The sequence below is a fragment of the Dromaius novaehollandiae genome, chromosome 10 (assembly GCF_036370855.1).
Source record: "Dromaius novaehollandiae isolate bDroNov1 chromosome 10, bDroNov1.hap1, whole genome shotgun sequence".
NCBI classification, from domain to species: Eukaryota; Metazoa; Chordata; class Aves; order Casuariiformes; family Dromaiidae; genus Dromaius; species Dromaius novaehollandiae.
Genome location: NC_088107.1, coordinates 13,453,723 through 13,473,359, shown reverse-complemented (window position 1 = coordinate 13,473,359; position 19,637 = coordinate 13,453,723). Strand labels below are relative to the sequence as shown.

Below are 19,637 nucleotides of genomic sequence, written 5' to 3'. Positions count from 1 at the left end.
TAAAAATGAAGACTGTTTCAGTTGTCTTTCAAGGAAATCTGGCGGAGTCATGATTGCTTTATGCTTGTGGGATTGTAGAGCATGTGGGCTTGACTGATTATAAGTGTGCCATTTCAAACCCTGAAATGCAAATGAGGGGAGTAGCTATAAAACAGGTTTGATCACAATAAGAGCAAAGGAGTAAATTATTAAATCCTTGAGTGTGGTAGGGTATATCATGGATGGATAAGAATAGGTTTTTGCCTCTTTTGAGGAAACAGAACAGGAGTCAGAAGAGCAGCAATTCCTCTATTTGGGAAAGGGATCAACTATTTCACAGTATGGCAGGATTTCAATTGACCTTGAAAGTATGCGAGCTGCTTACTCTGTTTTGAGGACCACATCCTCTCAAGATGCTGCTTAGAACAAGTCCTTGCTGTTGACATGGGAGTTTACTGTATACGCTCTCCAAACTCTATTTAGGAGTTTGCTATATATACTCTTTCTAAAATGTAACTACTCCTCTTTTTTAAGATAAATTTTTATCAAGATGAGAATCCGGTGACCACTTTTTAAGCTGCGTGTCAGAAAATTTAATCCCAGAGAACCAATGTTCCTATATGCAGTCTTTTGTATGGTGTCATGTAAATATAAGTTCAGGAATGCTATGTTTTCTGTAGTCGTTCATTTTGAACAAAAGGAGAGGACAGGGGATGAACCCGCCTCTTGCTCTGCTGTGATCTCTTCCGTCACACACACCTGCTCAATGTACAGCGCTCCGAACCTCCGCACGGACCATCCCACTAGCCCTAGTACTCTGCAATGAGAGACGAGGAGGACCGCATGGCAGGGCATCATTACAAGCTCATTCAAAAGCCAAATGTAGCCAAATATTTTAATGCCTTTTTTAAAGCCTTTATACTTAGGACAGGCGTAATGCTACAACTCCATTGACATGCTCCTGATTTACATGAGAGCTGAAACAGGCTGAGATGTTTCTTTGACTCACTGAGCGGTAGCATTTAAAATGATCGCAGCTTGGATTTGAAATGAGCACTTCACTGGGGTGAATATGGTACCGCAGAGTGAAGGCTTATATGCCTTTTTCTGCTGATATTGTTTAGCTGGAGACAGCTTTCTGCAAGACTGGATTACCAGGGCAAAAGTGCACTGATTTCCATTCTGAAGGTTATCTTTCCAGTGGAAAAAGGCAGAACAGTACGTGGGGTTTTTTAAGTGAAGATTTCGAGGAAAAAATATATGATAAAATAAAACTAGAGTTGAGGGGGAATAGCAGTGTGTGGATTTCTAAACAGTGAACTTTAATACTGGAGGAGCAAGGATTTTATATTCTGCTTGACTTTCAGTTGTTCCTCCTTGTATGCTGGCATGCATCACAATAACGTATTTTCACCCTTGCTTTTTGCTTTAGCCATCAACTCATTGACTTGTTTGCTGATAAAAGATAATCAGTTGAATGAATTCCAGAAGGGGATGACCAGATATTTGATCACTAATGGTACAGTCCCTCAGACCCCTCTGTATGGAATGTCATTTGATTTGATTTATATGGTGAAGACTTAATATAGTGTTATTCAAAATGCTTTTTAGGATTGATCTGTATACTCCTACTTTAACATTAATTGGAAACTATCTATTGTTATCTCTCTAAAGGTCAGCTTCTCCTCTGCTTCCTCACATGAGTAATGTAATTGATTGCAGTGCAGCTGCTTATGAGAATAAGAGGATTCCGGTTTGATGCCATGTTAAATGGGAATAGCTCCAGTAAGGCTCCGTGTAGATGCTGAACAGTGCAGCTTCAGAGCAGTACACCTCATCTCTTGCATACCTTAGTGGAGCTTCCTTTCCTATTTTGTTTGGTTAGGGCACTGTTAAGAATAAATCGTGCCCTTTTACACTTGCCAGGTCTACCGGTCATGAGGTAACCCTGGACAGCCTCGAATCCTTCCCCAAACGCTCTGTGGTTTGGTCACCGGCCCTCTAGAGCCAGGCTGGACAAACAGACTTTTCTCCAGCTCTGGGCACTTCCTTTGCGGTGCCAGACCCCCCGTCAGGGTCAGGTCACTCGGGAACGGCGTTTCTCCATTGCTCGGCATGACGCATGTGGTGGTGTCAAGCCTTGGAATTTCTGCTCAATATGTGAATACAGAGGGGAAAATAAGGTTTGAAATTTGAAATAGATACATAAAGAAGTATGCAAAAATATTGTTTATGGGGACTAGGTCTACTTGTATCTGCACTTTTGAAAATCACTTCTATAATTCTGCCTTTCTGTCATTTTTCTGAAGGGAATGGGGTCCATATGCTTGTTTTTGTTCAATTTTTGATAGTGTTTATTTCTGACGCATTAACCGATCTCTTGTAGTCACAATTATCTCAAAGGGCTGGAATTAACATTCTAATAAGATATAATCTACTTCCATTCATAACTTTTGCGTTTTAAATTATAACACGTGTAATACGTTAGGTCTGAATCATTTGAGGGATTCTACAAAATGCAGGGATAATTGAAATGAGGATTTAAATTTGGATTATTGAAAGGAGGATTAAATTCAATCTGTGAACAGCTTGAAATGTTTTATGTTAATACAAACGCAAAAATTCTGTCAGATTTAGAACATGGAACTTGCTGTTCACTGGGAGACGAGAGAGAGAGAGATTTTCCTCCAGATTCGAAATAAGTTACAAGTGGAAAGGGGAAGGAGGAGGTTTCATTCACAGCTATGGAACATAGGAAAAATGAAGTTTTGGGGTTTAGAAAATCTTACGCCAGTTAAAAGAGTTCATTCAATTATAGATAAATAAGGCTAAATAGTACCTCATGCCATCTAGTCCGACTTCTTCCTCCAGTGCAGATCAGTGATATTTGTCAGTCCTGACAGATGCGTACCTAGATTTAGCCTCAGGTCCTGCAGTGGGAGGGACTGGCCAGTCTCCCCAGACAATCTATTTCCAAGCTTTATTACCTTTCCCACAGGGAAAAAACCCTTCCTCCTTATAATTACCCACAATTATATGTCCTGTTCATCTGGACCCAAGCTTTTTCTTCATTCCTCCTGGCAACTGACTTCTGCATGCTCGAAGATTGTTATATTCCTCAGCCCTCGGCCCACACACAGACACATTTCTTTCCTTAGGCTGAACTACGCAAGGCCCTTGGCGTAGGGGGAGCTCCCTTGGTCTTTTGTGCCAGCGTGACATCGTCCACTCGCCTTCATTTGTCTGTCCGCTACCTGGACCCGTGGTTGTCCTCAGTCCTGCAGTTCTGTCCCTGACTCTTCCCGCACCAACATAGTTCCCTATCTTTGGCCTTAATTAGTTTTATCATCTTTTTTTTTCCACACCACTTCTTCAGTTACTGAAAATCATTTTTATTTCTGTTCCTGTTCTCCAGCATACTTTCAGGCCCTCCCTCTTTGGTGTCATCTGCAAATTTAAGAAGTATCTCCGTGATGAAACTTTGACTAGAATCAGGCTCTTCTACCCTGTCATGGAAGGAACTAAGATTTTTTTCCACATAATTTCTTTTTGAAAAATTCATGTTGGCTGTTGCTTATCTCCTGGTTGTCTTGCAGGTGCTTACAAATAATTTCATTGCTTCTGCCCAGATTTTTCAAAGAGTTGAAGTTAAGCCGTTTGATAAAATTTTCCAGGTAATCTTTTTCGTCCTTTTTAAAAACAAGGACGGTATTTACTCTTCTAATATCTCCTGCTCTCTCCAAGTTCTCATCAATAATCACTTCTGAGATTCCTTCAGCTTGTTCTCGGCATCTCTTACAGTGAAATTTATCAGGCTTAGGCTGTCTGAAATCACCTTAATTACCTAAATATTCTCTAGCCTATTCTCTCCTCCTTCTCCTCGGAGATCTTATCCTTTTTTGGAATTAAATGCAATAGCCTCCTACTCACAGATGACTTATGATTCTCTCTATTAGTTTATGAAGGCGTAGACCCCCACCCCCCATCCCTGAACGTAGTACAGTTGGTGCGGTTTTGCTACACCAGAATTGCGGAGGTTATGAAGCTGCTGGAGCAGAAAGTTCACATGCCCCATTGCTGCTCTCTGCGTACGGGTACCGCCGCAGCCCCCCGGCAGCACCGCTCGCAAGGCTTCCCCAGGGTCGGCTCGGCTTTTACAGGCAGTGCCGTCCTAGCAATTCTGCTGCCTTTGAGGGACTTTTGCGTCCCTCATTATAAAAGCAGAAATTTTAACTTTGTTTGGTTGCAATCTTGCAGTTTGCCCCTGTAACACAGCTAGGTAGCTTGTGGTCAGCCTGCTAGCCATGGAGTCATGGCCAGTGGGGATGTGGCATCCTCGCCAGATCCCTGCGCCGTGACAGAAATAAAAATAGGAGAGTTTTGGACGGATGTGTGCCTTATCTGTTCTTAAAACCCCTGCAGCCCTTCTAAGTAGTTCTTTTAACGTCTAGCTCTCCTAACAACCAGGAAGCATTTGCTTGTGCTGTCTAAATAATTCTCATTGTATTGTAAGGCTTTTATTTCCTATCCTGTCCTATCCTAGTGGAAAAGGAAAGCAGTTTATTATCCTCCTCTCTGTGGCAATCTTGTATGTACTGTAAGATTGTTATCTCATGTCCAGGCAAGGTGATTCTTCAATATTTACACCATTTCCCTGAAATATTCTATAAACGTGTTGGGAACGCATAGTGGCTTGTTCAGTTTTGGAGCTGACAGAATGTGAAATCATGTATTGATTCTGCTATTAACATAAAAAATGTTTGATCAGCTTTTCTCAGTTTTCACTGCACAATCCTCTGTAATGCTATATTTTATTTTTTATTACATCTTTATATTGTCACTGTTACAAGTTTAAACAGGATGAAAACAGAACCTATGGAAGAATCAAATATCAAAACAAATATCTGATTTTATATAGTTTCCAGAAAGCAAAATTTATCCCTAGTGTGAGCAGATACAATTCTGTGGACTTAGTGGGGATACGCTGAGTTATCGTGAGTCTGAACTGCCTTTCGCTGCAATATTGTTTATTTTGTATGTGTAGCAGCCACAAATCTGCTCTCAGTAATACTCCAAGAAATACTAAGCATATAGGGACACATATATATGGTTCCATGGTGATATTATGATAATAGAAAGTAAACTGAGGCTGTTAGAGTAATGTTAGGTACCAGACATCTGCCTGCAAAATCAATGAAGTAAACTATATTTTTAAACCAGGTTGTAGGGCATCAGCACTGCAGTATTTTCCAGGCTGTGGGTTAGATAAACTGCTTCGTGTTTAACAAGACACATTTAAAGACTGCAAGCTGCGTAGAGCTCCCACAAGCTCAACCCCTTTTATGGAGTCCAAAGGGAGAAATATTAGGATAAACAGACCTGCATCTGTAAATTTATGAATGTACAGAGTGACTTGGGGGGAGGAAGAGGGAAGAACAGTATCAGTCAACGAGATTATTATTCAGTAGAAGCAGCCAAAAATAATGATAATGTTGTCCTCCTTATTAAAGATCTGATATTGATCCCTCACCCTTTGGAGGGTGACACTTGAGCCCAGAGGACTCAGCCGGCGGAGCTGAGGGCATACAGAGCGGTATCTGCATATCATTTCATCATCGCACATTTATAAGGCTGAGCTCTCTCGGTGGTACTGATGCCACACAGAAAACAGTATGGTCCTGAAAAAGAGAAGGGAGGAACTGATAACAAAGGATATGGTAGACGAGACTATATCAGCATCAAACTTGCTAAGGGATTGGATGCTACATGGTATGAAAACTATATTGAGGCCAACTTCACTCTGGGAGCAAGTTGCTTTTCTGATACAGAAGGCAGAGTGGATCAATACACAACTATTATTTATGTCTGCATAATATCCAGGTGGGTATAATTCATACTCCATTTGACTTTCCATAGCTGCATGACGAGCTCGCTACATCACTGCACACATTCACAGAGTATTTGGTTGGTTACTAACCGGACACAGCATCTGAGATGGCTTCGAGTAAAAATCCATAATTTTCAGCATCATGTGCTGCGTGGAATCACACACATATCAAGGTGTTAAGACTTAGCAGTAATGTTGGAATTAAAAATGAAAGGTATAAAAATGTAGTTCTGGTGTATAATTAACATGAAGCTGGAGCTCATTTAAATACTTTTGTCAAGAGTCAGCATTTGACTTTTTAAAGGATATATGTCTTCATGAAGTGATTAGTTATTCCTTCTTGTTCTGATTTTTCTTTCCCGTGTTTTCTCTCTGAGTAATATTAATCAGACTACATGATGTGAATTAGATGTTGCTCTTAAAAGACAGCTTCTTGGGGAGATACATAGCATGAAAGATCTTAGCAATAACTAGCACATGTAAACTCTGCTGGGCCTGAATGGTTAGAGAAACCTGTAACACCCTTTTCGTGATACTACACATTTATGAGCATCCCCAAAAAGTTGCATATGGGAGAAGATCTTTGTGGGAAAAGGACATAGCCATTGGCATATTTGAGATGATTGAAACCATTGACCAAATGCTTGTTAAAAGTTAGTTATTAATATTCATGCTGAGATTTTCAAAGGAGCCTAAGGGAGATGTATGCTCCTGACTCATTGAAATTCAGAAGGAATTGAGTGCCTAACTCCCTTAGCTTCTGCTGAAAATCCCAGCCTTAATCTCTGTGTGACAACCTGATTTTGATGTTTTACAAACCATACTCCCAATAATAAAGATATGCTCAGGAAGCTGGGAGAATGCTGTGAGTGCTTATATGTCGTGCCTTTATTTTGACATAATTGTTTAAAGGACTTTAGATGAAAATTTGTAAAGTGAAGCAATTTCCAGCTGAATGCCTCATAACACGGGCTTCAGTCTGTATTAGTGATGTAAACACATGCATTAAACTTTGTAATGGAATTTATGAAACTTAATGAGCAAATTTTTATTGTGCTGTAATACTATGGTGAAGCTGTTCTTCCTTCTTCATTTTTCTTTGCCTACAGCTACAAATAAATTTGACATGCCGTATTATTATGTTGTCCTAGTTCACTGTAAGTTTATAATGTTACCTGAAACCACAGCCTTTATTTGAAATTGCTGGCAAAAGTGATTGTGCATCATGCCTCTCACTCAAATGAGAGAGTGATACATAAAATGCACCCAGTCATTTGAAAAATAAGTTGATAGCAAATATATTTTATCGTATTTATTTCTAATGCTGTTGTGACCGTGAGTCTTCAACTAACCAGGGTAGGCCAGTCAAATTCTACTTCAAAGACTTGCGGCAGCATTGTGAACACATACAAAACAAATAGATAATGTTAATTTTAACTATCAAATGGTTGCTCTTGATCAAAAGACTAAAAACTGTGTGTCTATGTATGTGTCTATGCAAATTCAGTCCTCAGTTATACTCCTGCAATTTTACTGTAGTTAATCTGGTTGCGGACGTGCAACCAAAGGAAAAATTTTCACTCTTACTGATACATCTGTGAGCCTGGCTCCATAATTCCAAACTATTATATTTGTAAGGCACTCGAATCCTGCCCAACTCTTCCCAATATCTTCATGGAAAAGGTAGGAGTCCATCTGTTCTAAATTCTTTTTTTTTTTTTTTTTTTTTTTTTTCTCTGTGCAGAATCAAAGCTCAAATTGGGTTTATAAAAATGTTCTTCTGAGGTTTTGGGAAATTTGGGTATAAAATTTCCAGTGTTTTACCCAAGTTTGTTCATTTGTATTTTTTCGCTTTGAGCCTGAATCCTCAAGCATAACTGAATCAAAGAAAGCCAGACAAAAACAAAACTTCCTGTGGATCCAGTGAAATATCTGACCTCCAATGAGTCCAAACTGCCAGATTTCACAGCTTGAGCTGTAACCCAGCTGCACAGATTCAAAGGAGAATACTGTAGCAATCTGAAAAGTTTGAAGGGTGAGAATAATTTAGTATTTCTGCATGTGTTCTGCTAATTGCCTTCTCAAAAATGAAAAAACCCACAAAGTCCAAATCTTCCTGCACAATTGGAAGTTGTGCCAAAGTCTGTAGCACTGGGGTGGCGGAGGATTCCTCGCTGCGCCAGCGAGCTCCACCTTCACTAGCCTGGCCTGTTCCACACCACTGCTGTTGTGAGGTATCAGCTTAAATCACAGGTCAAGTGTGCTTATAGACTCGTAGAAATACCCTGCAAAAACTAGACTGATTGCTAATCAGTGAACTATTGTGGTCAAACTACATTGTGTTATAGTGCTGGAATAGGATCGTTTCAGTCTTTCAAATGACAGACAGCATTTTCAAAATGATGAGTCTTTAAGCTGAAAGTCTTGTTTTGAACCCCAAGATCTGTAACAAAGAAGAGGCAAAATATGTACGATTCACATTAACATGTTCACAGGTATAAATGGGGAGGTGAGCTATATAGATATAAACAGTACATCTGGTGAGAGACGAGCTGCTTTATCATTCTTCTTTTATGTGCTGCGCTAGTACAATGGGCCGTGGCGCAGGACTGGACTGTTTGGCTCTAGTGCCATGTATTTGGTAAATACTAACGGAAATAGCAATATCACGCTTCACTGTCCAGCTGGAACTGGAGGATTCTGTACTTGTTTAAAGAAATATATACTGAAACAGATCTTAAAGTTAATCTTATTGCATGGTTGAAGGGCTAAATACCTCCCTCCCTGATATTTTTTAGAGTATTTTCACTGAAGGCAATAGACATGTTACTACTGTAGCTAACGGATCACTTGGCTTAGACTTCCCAGGCATCCAAGCATGGAATGCATGGAAGCATTATGGCTTCGAGCTCAATTAGCTGGGGTATTTTAATATCCTTATGCCTAATTAAGAGTCCAAGTAACACACAGAGCTGGTTGAACTTCTCTCAGTTTCAAAATGTAGGAAAAATAATTAAACAGAAGAAAAATGTCAACTTTTTTTGTTAGCACCTCTCCCCACCCACTATGATTAATTATGAAGCACTTTCCTTTTTCAAATTTGAAGGATCAAAACAACAAAGAATGAACTATTCCACAATTTCATAGTTTTTCTTTCTTTTAAACACAGAACTCTAGAAATGAACCATATACTTCCTACCATGATTTAAGTTTCTCTGCCCAAGGCATGAGAACATAAGATTCGATAGTGATTGCAAACAATAACTTAGGTTATCTTGGCTTCAGCCGCTCCTTTCAGGTCTTCCTGCTAGAGAAAATCTTTGGTACTCAAAGATCACATAGTGAAATCCTAGCTCCACTGAAGTCTCCAGTAAAACCCCAATAAAGTCAGGTGCACTTACTGGTATTAGGGTTTAGCATCTATATTTAGCATAGATATGCCCCAACCTGTATCTGCAGGGGTCTTTTCGTAAACTTTTTTTTCAATCTAACTATTCAACAAGGCGGTGTCCAAGTTGTAAAGAACCTATTAAGCATCGCCAATCCTGTTAACGTCATTGTGATGGACACAAGTGCAGTAAGAGCTATCTGACAACAGGCAGCAGGGCAAACTCTAGTCTTCGTAAGTAATTCTGCCCACAAAAGTGTAGAACAACCTCTTCATCCTTGCTTTGCAAATGGAAGGGTACCTTTGTCTTCAGAAACTTGTAAACTGTCATTGCCTGAAACATCACGCTGAGCCTTGTCATGCCCGTTTATGAGAGACTGATTGTGTAGTACTAATCTACAGGCTTTGAAACTGCTTCACTTCCTAAATCCAGTTGAAGACTGAAAAGTGCTTGATAAATCCCTAGAGTGCTTTAACTTAGGAGAATTCTTTTGCAACCGAAGCAAACAGGATTAGTACACATGGCCTCCCATAAGGGAGCTCTGGATCTCCCTTGCACTGACAGAGCACCCTTGTCATTTTTCCTCCCTTTGGCACCTTTTGATTTGAAAGGTAAAGAGATCAATAGGTTTATAATAGCATCTTTTTAGCCTAGCCCTAATAAAATATCTGTTGAACTCTCTGTATTACAAGACCGTGCTTCAGGGTCTTCCAGTTCAGCTGTAAAACATGTTCTGGACAACATTTTCTGATAGGAAAGTGTGCTGAAGTCAGTGGAAGGCTTTCTAATCAATTCCCGTGGCTCTGAATCAGATTATAAAATTTACTCTCTTGTTTTTTCTTTTCTTTTTTTTTTTTCTTTTTTTGCTGTCCGGATTCTAGGTCCCTCACTAAATACATTCTACCATTAAAAAAAGTTGTAGATAAATCAAATCTCAGATGATCACTGTAATTAGGGGTTTACAGATAGTTTCGCTCTCTTAGGTATTTTAAGTGACTGCTTTGAAAATGAAACTCTATAAGCTGTTAAAGGTTAAACAGTCTTGTGGTCCTTTTGCAGGTATTTCACCTGTGTGCACAAATGGCTTTTACCTTCTTCTGCATTTGCTGAGAGTACAGGCAACCACCGGGCCTTGTATTCAGGGGAGGAGCAGACTCTTCTTCTCTGGCAGTTGGGAGATGCAAGCAGGGTGGAAAAGCAGAGCCTTATACTTACAGCTTTTTCCAAACATACATGTCATCATGATCCAGTTTGTAAAGGCATTGGAGAACCATCTTGTGTGCTGCACTTAGTCTACAGAGCTGAGAGAGAGCTTTCACTACCAGGGAAAATGCCTGGCAGTTGCAGTGCTTGGGGATTTAGCTCATTCATTCTGGAAGTGCGCTAAGTCCTTCAGAAAGAATTCTGTCCTGGGACATGAAAACACGGGTGACTGAGTCACACAAAAGCCCTGCTCAACCACTTAAATGCCTAAGGAAGCCTTGGTGCCTTTTGGAAGGCAGTGTGCTCATTTTGGTTGAGCCGAACACTTAATTCTCCCTGCAGCCATTCTACAAACGCAGATGAGGTGTTCTTGCACTTGATCCTCCAAGACAAAGACCTGTGCAGAACACAGGCACACACACTGACAACACTGAGATCAGCTAGTGGTAGCCACTGACATGTAAAGGTTGCTCTGATATTAGTACAGCTGCTCGCAGTCTTTATATAAAGGTTGAACAGCTAAGAGCATTGCCCTAGAAAGTGTAAGATCTATTCCCTAGGCCTTCCTCAGGCTGAGGAAGATCAAAGCCACATCATGCAAGGAAATACTACAAGCACCACACTACAGGCTCTGTCCAAAGTGGAGGCACCCTTGACACTTCGTATGAGGGGCTCATAAGCCTAGGCATAGCACAAACAAGGGTAAATGAAGTGGGTATGTCTAGGCAGAGCACTAATCATGCTGAGAATAGCTCAGGCAGCAAAAGTAGCGTAGCAACGATACTTCTCAGCAGAGCTCTTTAACTCAGGTGGAGCAGTATCCTGAAGACTCACAAGGAGTGAGCTCAGATAGTCCTTCAGGGTACCGTATTGTGTGGAGAAGATACTCGCAGAGAGAGCCAGGAATTCAGAAACAATTCTCTGCTGAGCATTCCCTGCTCATTCATTGAGGCTTCTCGCCCCCTGCTTAGCGCTCTGTCTCCAGTGAATTCCCTTCCTAACCACGATGAGTGAATTCTGTTACCAGAGTTGAGTGAGTTTGTGTCTGGGCCTTAGTCTTCTTCCTGCCTATATAGTCTCTAACGCAGTGCTTTGTGAATAACAGCAAGTGCTTTGGCTTGCAACATTTTTCAAATCATGTTTAGCATGGAGCAAAAGCATCTTTGACAGCTCTACGGAGTCAATTTTGAGATACAATAGACTCTTACATTGCTATAGTTTAAAAAGTTAATAGCATACAGTCTAAGAACTGATTGCCTAGATAGTAACATGGCAGATTTTAAGAGGCTGTAAGCCTCTCAAATGTAAACAGTGCTAATGAAAAAAATAGTTATTTCAAGCTTTTTTCTATTTTTGTAAGGGGAAACCCTGCAAAGATGGCAAATGTGTATGTTTAATTTTTCTGTCACTTCATAGAAAGGCAGCAAAACATACAGAAGAAAAGCCTTTCTCTCTGGCTGATTTCCCAAATGTACTTTGAGTTACCAACCACATTTAAGAGGCTGCTGGAGCTTCTTTGTACAGTGAGAAAGTGCTGAAACAGAAAAAGCATTGAGCAGAATATGCAATGACTTTGTCACAATTACGGGCATCAAACACAGGGTTTTCAGACACAATCCTTTATCCTGCAGATGTTTCAGCTCAGTGTGTTCATCAGCGCATTGCCCCAGGAAACTGCCTTCCTGATCAAAAGTGTCTGTGTGTGCTCCCCTTGCACATACCCAACACAGTCTTTCCAGGACAACTACTAGTTTGAATATGCAGAAGCTAGCAGAATTGCAAAGAGTGGTTGAAGCGTTGCAGTGGTGCACTCATTAGAGCGCTGCATCTATAATAAGCAAAAATTTTCTTTGTTACAAGTAACATTAAGGGCTGATGATGTGTGTAAGAATGCAACCTGTGCCTCTTTGTTTAATGCTCTCCCTTGGGAAACTAATGCCCTTTGAGATATTGGGATGTACATTCTCGAACAGTCATGGTAACATTTGATTTTTCCTTTCAACTTGCTGTATATAAAGTCAGTCAGTGAGTGATAGTTATTTTGATACTGTAGACATGGGGCCACATTCTCTCCTGGCATTCTCTCTTTCACTTCAGTGAAATCATGTCAGAAGAAAATTTAGGTTTCTACCTCTGTATTATCTCTTTTGCTGGAACAAACTGTGACTGCTGTGTAAAGTTGGCTGAGTGCTGTTCGTTTCTTTCTTCACCAGGAAACGTCTTTCCTTCTTCGCCAAAGTGATCAGTGAATTTGCACCTCTTCTTTTTCAGATGCTCACCTAGTGCCATTTTGCATCAGACTTTTGAAGATACTGAGTGCCAGCAGCTCCTGTGAACTTTACTGCCAGCTGGGAGGACTCATCACTGCGAATACATCTGTGGGTGAGCACTCAAAAACGGAGTTTCCAAACCCCTGTGTTCTAAGGAGCTCTTCAGCCTTACTTGTCTGCCTGTGGTGATCAGACTTCTAGCTATAGGCTACCTCCCGTCAGGCTGATGGTTAAGAACTGAAGAGTTGGGCCTGGGTTCACCTGCTTAGCTCTGGACGTTTACCTGAGACATCAGGTTCATTGTTCAATGCCCAGAAAGTCACTGATATAGGGAAGGTTGGTCAGTGGCAGGCCAAATCTCCCACTCCCTCTCTCCTCACTGGCATCCCAGATTAGTGCCTAACATTAATGAAATAACTCTACTTTCATACTGTGTCAGGGAAAATGAATGTGTGGCAAGGAAACGCAAGGAAGTGCACAGGATGGACCACCACTTGTGGCGAGGGGACCAGTGGGTCCGTACCTCCTGGAGAGGGTGCGAGGAGAATGCAGAAGGATTGAATCCTTCTCCCCAGTGTCCTCACTTAGCGTTCTTCCAACCCAGCTGAGCAACCAGAGGGAAAAATAAGGAAACAGAGTATTTCTTTGCCTTGCAAAAGGGAAAGGAGGACTAAAGTGTGATTCTCCAGCCTGCTGTTTCCTAGAGCAGCTACATGTGGCCATAATTCAATCTAGTGCTCACTCATTAGTTCTACAAGGCATTTGCACTTTTATTCTGAAATTGGATTTGGTAAATCTGACGTGTTCTACTGTGGACCAGAAGGGAAGTTCATTACAGAAATTGCAAGACTAAGGCCTTTTTAGCTTGTAACGAACCTTTGGATTTTGTTAATCAGGTACATTTGTCATTTACACTGATGATAAACATTTGACAAGTAATCAGCTCTGGGAGGAATATGATTTACTGCTGCAATCTGGGCTTGCGCTATTAATAACAATAATAATGTTTGGCACTGGTATACCCAGTGTAAGCAAAGGACAGGACAGACTTCCCAAGCACTAGCTGGCTGAATGTGGTTTTCTGTGCCCTGTTGAGAAGGGTTTGCCAGGGACAGGCCTGCTGGGATCGATAGGGCATGGAAAAACATGAGCAGAGACTTGGTGCAAGTTTGTCATTGTGTTTGAGGATGGATTACTGGGCTTGATAGGATTTCTCCCATTTTATTTCTCTCGGATGGATTTAATATAAGACTTTGAGCTTTTCAATGCAGTGCTGTGAAGGGATTTAATTTTTGAAGAGAAATTTGAGTAGGATTCTGTCTAAACCATGTTGAAAATTTTGTCTTCATCTTTTCTCTAGCAGAAAAGTGTGCATATGTTTAGGTAGTGCTTTCATTTTTTTTTCTTTCACAGAAGTTATCTGTTTTCTTTTAAAACTAAAGGAGGTTTGTGTTCACTGTAAGAATGAAAACCTGCAAACCTGACACATTTGTTTTGGTTGTGGATCCCACGCCCTCCTGTAGTAATTAGAGTTTAGCTGTTCAAACTTTCACTGTTTTCAGGGAGGTGGGAAGGAAGAATCAGGACAGAGGAGTTTCCAAAACCTTTGATACCTGTGCCCTTTTCAAGGGTATTCTCCTGTCTCGGATATATATTTGTGTGACTTTATTGCAGACCTGTCTTTGGTCCAGATATGTAAATAGGTGCAGTGAAGACAATTCCCACCAGGTCCATTTCTGCACTTCTGGGTGGTTGTTACTTTTCCTATAGTTAATATACCCAGAATCAATACGGTTTCCTTTCTAACTCAGTTATGCAAAAGTCCAGACAAGATTAAGAGCTGTTTGACTGACAGCAGAGCAACTTTACCATTAAACAAATGTGAATCACTCACATACGTGAGAGCCCTTATCCTCTCCAACAGAAGCAGGTATTCACTGACTTGTGCATTGGTGCAGTGTTTCTCTTTTATGGGTGACTGCTTAAATGGTGCAGCTGAGACCTGCGTGTCCTGCTGGTGGAACGTGATAGGTCTCCGAGGGCAGCAAAGGTTATGTGCCATTTTGATGATTTTATTCAGTTTGATTCCTAGCTTTCCAAAGCTGCCGCCCAGCCCTTTTCTGAAATCTTTCTGATAGCTGCATCATTGCAAAGAACTATCGCCAACATTTTATTCATATATTTACTACTTTATTGAAAAACTGTTTTCCTTTCAAGTATACCTGTTTGGAATGAAAATACTATTTTTGTAATGCATTTGAATGTTTTTCATTTTGTGTGGATACAAGGTTTGGTCTCTCTTTTCATCCTTTCTATTGCAAGTTTATAATATATTTGATTGATAGATTTTATTACCATGGTTACTCCTATTTGATACTGTAGATTTTATTTGTGAGAGTAGTATCAAGCTCTGCCCTCATTCAACCTACTTTGTTTACTACTGTTTATTGTTTTTGTTTTTCCAACTGCTTTCCTTAGAAACAAGCTTGCCACAAAATAAGGGGCTTCTCATGTCTGTAAATCCACTATGTTCAGTACTGCCACCTGACAGAGAGAAGAATCTCGTGTACTGGAATACCAAGAAATTTTGCTGCCCATGAGAGTTCAGAAATGAAAATCAAGCAGAGAGCTTCCATCTTATGACATGGCTTTTTTTCTCCTTAATTTTCAAAACTCTTCATTAAAAAAAAAAATCTTACTGGGCAAGTCACAGTGATTTACTTGCGTGCTGCAGGCTGCTTTAGGATGCTTATTCGATCAGTCTGCTTCTAATGACACTAGAAATACTGTAATGGATGGAACATTCCTGGCCAGTCCTAAATTGGATTAGATGGTTTACTAATGTAATACAGGCAAGCCAAATCAGCCTGTGATGCCGTGGGGATTAATCTATAGGGAATATTTGATCTCTAATGCCCATGTGCTAGTTGAAGTGCAGTCATATCTTTTGATTTAATAAACCATTTTTATATTTCCCGGTGGTATGTGTGTGTTTGAGCTAGATGAGCTAATTGGTAGAATTACCCTTTTTAACAGAAACTTCATAACTTACTGCTAAATGAAAGGATCCTAAGTACTTCAGTCTTAAAAGATTTGGCTGTTGTTCACACAATTTCTCTTTGGTAGTTTAAATGCTAAGGACCACACTAGGATTTGGTGTTCTCTGTTAAGAGAACAAACTAGCGATGCTGATATATCCTGTGAAACTCTCATTCGTTACTCAGCTGAGAAGTCGTAAAAGGTACACATCTCTTTAAGCCCAATATATTAGATCTGGTTTTATTTTGTCCGTCACATGATTCCATTAAAAATTAACCCTTGCCATACAGACATTTACAAATTAAAGATCAAAGAAATGGTTAGGAAATAGATCGAGAAACAGAGAAAAATTGCAAAGTGTTCCTGTGTTCCTGGGTGTTACTTGTTAGCGCTGAGGTGTTCGCTGCAGACGTGTCTAACCTTTGGCTGAGAGGTGGCTTGTGTGGGTGGCAGAAACAAAGGCACAAAAGGAGGAGTAGCAGGACCTGATGAATTACAAAGCCAGAACTTCCTCTCTGCTTAGGTGTGTGCATCTTAGTGCACTTGTAGTAATAGATAGCTTTTACTAAAGGTAATATAAAATGTCTCCATTATGCCCAAGTAACTTTGCTGTTAAGTAACTCATGCTATACCCACAGAAATCCACTGTACCTTTGTGACTGATTTTGTTAGTGGCAGAGGAAGTCTCTTGGTGATATTAATAAATTAATACATATACATATATATATGTGTGTGTTTGTATATGTATTTTCCTGGGTATAATTGCCTAATTCCTATAGTCGTGGCATAATCTACAGGGACATGGAATAAACAAAATCTTTACCCTTCCCCTTGCCGTCCGACTTAGCTCGTTCTATAGCCAATATTTCAGACTTCGGTACAGGCGACATGCGCATGAAAAAGTACCTACCACAATATTCTTTACTTTCTTTTACAAGTATGGAATTTTCCTCACCAAATTATACATTCCACACCTATCAGACAGACACGTCTTTCCCCCTCCCGGAGCTATTACAAATCCTAAACCGAATACCCAGACTAACACATGAGTTTGATACACGTAGGATATTCCACAACACAGTCGGGATTACTGGTCTTCCAGTAATTTGTTTTCAAGTATGTACCAAATGAAGTGTGTTTTTTCTAACCCTGGCCATTCACAAAGTATCAGACCATAAAGTAATGACATCTTATATATAGGAAAATGATTTTAGATCTTTTTCGTGGATGTAAAGAGTTTATTGTTAGTAGTATTTCTATCATTCTGTGGCCTCTTCATAGTAAGTAAATCTATTTTTTGAGAAGTTCTTTGAAAAACAGTACCATAAAAACAATAAGACTCCTACAATTTTTTTCCAAAAGCCTTTTCCAAGAGGCAGCATAAACAAAAAGCATGAGAGTATTTGTTGGTCTGTGTCAGATGTTTTGGATGACTTATGCAATCTCTGTATAACTGGTATCAAAATGTCAGTCAGTGCAATCCTTCTGCAGTACATCACTCTGCATCAGAGCTTGAGTCTTCTCCCACTGGTTTGCCGGTAATTAGGATGGGTTTTCAGGTGCTTTGCTTCAAATGGCAATCTATCAAATATATCAAACAACAAAAATCATGCCATGTGTTTAGGTTCCCCACTGGGAAGGTGGCAAGAGAAGTTCGATTTTCTGACTGCTACACTGAAAATTGTACTTCCCACCAAATCTCCACGCATTGCCATATCAGCTAGAAGGAAGCTTGGCATTTTATGTTACATCCAAAGTGTTCTTGCTTGCCAGAGCTGCCATATCCTTCGTCAGACCAGGTGTCTTCAGCTCACATATTTAAAATAGAATATTTTTCCCTGGTATTGAGTCAGCATGTGATGTGTACATATTTCCCGTAGGTTCCTCTGAAAGTCTTGTCACACTATAATGTTAAGTATCTCTGTTTCTCACTTTGTCTTGCTATGTAGACCAGAATCTCTGCCATGGTCTGGGTGTGTGAGGAGACAGAACGGTGAGGAAACACTTGCAGAGATTGTTTCCTTTGGCTAGTGTGGTCGATCATGACTTTTTTTTTCCATCAGGGAACATTCTGATAGACATGGCCAGCTGTCCTTCAACTTATGCTACTAGCTATAAAACTTGTCCAGCAATGGTAAGACACTCGTGATAGTAAATCAAGCTGGGAGAGCTGGCGTGCATTATTTGTTGTGTTTGTATGCTACTGACATGAAGGGACAACTTTTTTAAATACAACAGCTTGAATTGTGCACAAGTATTTCCGTGCAGGGACAGAGACTGAGTTTTGCATTTGATCAGAGCTTTGCATTTGTTTGTGTCCGTGCCTGAGCGAATGCCAGCTGTTCTGTCTTGAGGAAGTACAACCGAGCTGCTGATGTACTGGAAATTTGACACTGAAGGACATAAATCCTACAGGGCATGTGAGTGTTGCTGTCATGCTGTAAATTTTAACTGTAGTAGAGTTAGTCAATTTAGAAGAGGAATATAGTTTAACTGTAGTAGAGTTAGTCAATTTAGAAGAGGAATATAGTTAGAAATAAAGTCTATCCTAGAGATACATAATCTCAGGAAACTAGGAAAATTGAACTATGTGCACTTGGTACTTGCTTGCTAACACTAAACTTTTTATAACTCTTTTTAGTTAACAATTATTAATTTAGTTAACAATTATTAAGCTAATTATTAGTTAACATTTACACAGCATTGCTAGATACGGTCATGAAATAACTGTCTTTGACTTTACTTTTGAATAATGAGGAATAGCCTAAATATTAGAAATGGAGTGATGTTACACATTAAGAGTATATCAATGTATTTTTGCCTGTTGACATATCTCTATGTAGTGCACACATTCCTGGTACCATGAAAGAGAAGAGGCTACACTGCCTTTGCATCACAGCTATGTGAAGCCCCAGGGGTCTGCCTAGCTCTTGATACTTAAGATCTGCTGAAGAAGATTCGTAAACATATCTGTATAATTATTTATCCCATGTGCAGCGTTGATAAGCATATGATGAATATATTTATTTAGCCTGACATGTAGTAATTTGCAAGTCATAACCGCTCTGAATGAAGCTGAAAAGAACCAGGAGAGGAAGTGTTAAAGTAATTCCAAATGCCCCGACAACATCTAGACCTTGTGCAGTCACCTCAGTGACTGGGACACTTCGATCTGTATCTAATATTTCCAACAAGCCGTTATTTGGAGGGCATGCTTAACTTCCGAGCATCTGGGTTATCCCAGGCTCAAAATGAAAGATCACTCCTTTTGGACAATGATAGAGAATTACTAGATTTCCGGTGTGAAATAATAATAAAAGCAGCAGTATTAATGATGTAGCTGTATATACAGCTGTATGTATATAGAAAATATTTACTTTAAGTTTGGGATTCATTTCCCTGTGTTCTGTCCAACAGTTCAAACTTCTGAGATACTTTAAACCTTTTAAAGACCCTGCCATAAATCCATCCCTGCCTTTTCCCACAACTATGGCAAGTCATGAGAAATCAGACTTTGAAACTGCTGCTCACTGGTGCGTGCATATCAGCTATTGGAAATCTCTTCTAACTTTTCTCGCTGTCCAAGCCTTACAATTGCTTCCAAAGACATCTGGCTTCACTGATGAAGAGCTACGATAAATAGTTTCAGTAAACATTTCCAGAAATTTTCTGATGGCACTCAGAGCCACATAAAGGTAGAGTCAGTAAACAGCAACAAACAGTACATCACCGTTGTTACTCTGCCAGCAGGATCTGCATAGCGCTCGTGAGAACGTTACAGTACACATTACCAAGCCCACCCTGCCTTCACCAGAGAAAGAATAACTGGAGGATGGTGATGATGACTTGGAACAGCACAAGAATAATGTT

General features: G+C 40.1%; 1 protein-coding gene across 15 annotated transcripts in view; it reads left to right on the top strand.

The window, feature by feature from the left end:
• The window catches only part of SEMA6D (semaphorin 6D), a 606,315-nt gene that overhangs the window by 333,014 nt on the left and 253,664 nt on the right, over positions 1-19,637 (top strand). For all 15 annotated transcript variants that reach the window (XM_064517345.1, XM_064517347.1, XM_064517340.1 and 12 more), the window contains one exon: positions 12,730-12,840. The gene's annotated coding sequence lies outside the window, so the exon portion shown is untranslated. The remainder of the gene's footprint in view (positions 1-12,729; positions 12,841-19,637) is intronic.